The sequence below is a fragment of the Nannospalax galili genome, unplaced genomic scaffold (genome assembly GCF_000622305.1).
Source record: "Nannospalax galili isolate Female #2095 unplaced genomic scaffold, S.galili_v1.0 scaffold223, whole genome shotgun sequence".
Taxonomy (NCBI): domain Eukaryota; kingdom Metazoa; phylum Chordata; class Mammalia; order Rodentia; family Spalacidae; genus Nannospalax; species Nannospalax galili.
The window spans coordinates 735383-738347 of NW_008348885.1; positions in this window are offsets into that span (position 1 = coordinate 735383).

The window sequence follows — 2965 nt, forward strand, 5'->3', positions numbered from 1 at the left end:
CATATATATATATATGAATCAAATCAATTAATACATATGAAAACCTATAGGCAATACTGGTACATGGTAAACTCTTAAGAAATGCTGGCTATACTAGCTATTATACCCTGCTTGAAAATGGCTTCCTCTGGAAAACTTTTCAACCCTGGTGTAACTGACCCCAGGACTCCCTCACCATAGGTCTTCCTCATGCTGAACCACAAGCAAGCAGGCTCACACTATCTGATCTCAAAATTTCAACCTTCCTTAAAGAGTAGGACACAAAAGAAAGAAATCTAAAGAATCTTGCATATAAAGAAAGGATGACTGGTAAAAGCTGAGGATGTCATCCATTTCAGGGTATTTGCATTTAAAAAGAAACTTTTTCCAGGCAATAGTAAATCCTCTACACTATCAAAGTCTAGAGTGATGGTTTCACAGACTCAATACCTCATAACAAATCCTGACCGATGTCAGGATTCCAACTTGATGTCATTGTGCTGACGGGCTGGTATAAGAGAACTCCTAGATAAACTTGGCCCACTTCACAGCCTCCTTCATCTTAATGCTGCATCCCCATCAAAGACAGCTAGCCACTGGTGATAAAGCTGAGAATTAAAAAAAATAAGAAAAAGAAAGAAAGAGCACCCAAAGTTGTCAGGAAAAAGTGATGGGTAGATATGGGAGGAGTTGGAGGGGAGGGAGTAGGTGTGTACGTATGAAATTCTCAATACTTTTTTTTAAAGTTAAAAAAATAGAAATAAAGTAAGAGATGTTAAAATGATGCATTTTCATGCCTCCAAAAATAATCTTATCAGGGAAACTACTGTATGTCCCCATGAACTTAAGGAGCACTTAGAAGAATCCAGTGAGTTTGTAACTGAGTCCTTCTGCATTGAACTGGAAGCGTACATAAGTAAGCAAAGACACCATGCCTTGCTAGCACATGGCTTGTTTTCACTAAGGGTTCATGTACCAGAAGGCAGGTCTGCCCTGTGGTGGTGCTGAAGTGGTGAATCCTTTAAGAAGTGGTATCTAAGGAGGGAATTAGGTTGTTGGAGACACAGCTCTTGGAGAGGATTAATACTGACCTCAAGGAGTAAGTTTAAAAAGAGAAAGACTGGGGTAGGAGAGATGGCTCAGCGGTTAAGAACATTGGTCGTTCTTGCAGAAGATCTGGGTTCGAATCCCAGCACCCACATGGCAGCTAACAATTGTCCGTAACTCCAGTTCCAGGGCATTCGACAACCTCCACAGGCATTGCACGACACAGGTGCACTTACCTACATGCAGGCAATACATGCATACACATAAAATAAAAATAATAAAATATTTAAAAAGAGAAAGACTGAGGCTGGTAAGATGGTTCAGCAAGTAAAGATGCTTGTCACCAAGTATGATCCCCAGGACTCAAATGGTAGAAGAAGACTGCCCCCTGTCCTCAGACCTTCACATGCATGTCCTGGCAAACACACACATACATACACACAGACACACACACACACACACACACACACACACACCACAAAATAAATAAATGTAATTTTGAAATACTTTTTACAGAGAAGGCCTGGCCTGTTTCATCTCTAGCATCCTGTCTTGCTGTGTGATCTCCTGTACATGGGTCACTGCCACTGTGATATCATCTGCTATGAGGCCCTGATCAGGGCTGAGTATCTGTGCTGTAATACTTTTCAGCCTTAAAATTTGTGAACCAAATAAACTTCTTTCTTTATAAGGATCTGCCTTCAAGTGTTTTGTTGTAGAAAAAGAACATGAACTAATTTAGCCCTTTATTTTAAACCATGTAACTAAAGATGATGAATTATATAATCTTCCTCTATGGAGGTCTATAAAACTATGGCAGAGCTCTATCTGTGAGATCATTGCACACAATATCATAATATCATACTTGAAAGATAAGATTCTGGAGTTTATTATTCTTCCCTTCCCTCTCCTGACCCCCTTTCTCTCCAGTTGCCCCTCCTCCCAGTGACAAAAGTCTATGGTTTGGTCATTTCAAGGTTTAGTTGCTTCTCTTTTTACCCACTACATTGGCGAATTCAAGCTAACAATAAGAGTCTACTATTTTTTACAATTTATAGTATTCATTAGTCGAGTACCAGCCATAACCAAATCATGAGATCTATGTGTATATTAAAATGCTTTAATATCTAATTTGTTTTTAATATTTGTTTATTATAGTGAGTTAGCTTTGCATGCTTAAATATGAAAGAATACTTTAAATCCTTACATAATTAAGAAATTAACATTAAAATATATTTTGAGTGTAAAACATTCATTTTAGTGAAACCAAAGTTGTAGGCAATCTATCATATATTTAATAAAATTAAACACTTTCAAAGCGATAAAAATTGGTACTTAGGTGAGCAAAACAAAGTTGATACTTACATGAGATAACTCTCTAATCAAGTTGCAGACTTCTTCTACTCCATGAAATTTAAAAATGCTTCCTAAAGGAAGTCACTGCAATGAATGGTTCATGAACTGTAACCTTGTTTTAATCTGTGGTTTAAAAACATGGCATGCTACTAAGAAGCTAGCTGATAAAATTCTATATTCTGCCTGTGATGCACTATTTCAAATATACCTTAATTTTTCAGGAAAGAAATAAAGACTTTGCAAACAGACAGGAAATAGTGTTTGCTTTTAGAGGGCACATATTTTAATCAAATGAGAGGGCACATTACATCAGCTTTGCCAGGCCAGAAGTTCAGAAAAGTGACAACTGATCTGGTGGCACTCTCTGGAAAAGAGATTGGGCAGTGAGGTCAGTGTTTACCGTGGAGGCCTTAGAAGGTGACCTTTGTGCACCACCTTCCTATGATGGAGAGGATGGCCAAGGAGGAGGCCTGATGGCCAGCTAACAAAGAAGCTTTTCTTATTCCTTTAGTCATGCTCATCTACGAAAAGAAAATGGGGGGGGGGGAAGCAGGCAGTCTAATCAGGTACAAACCTCCCGCCA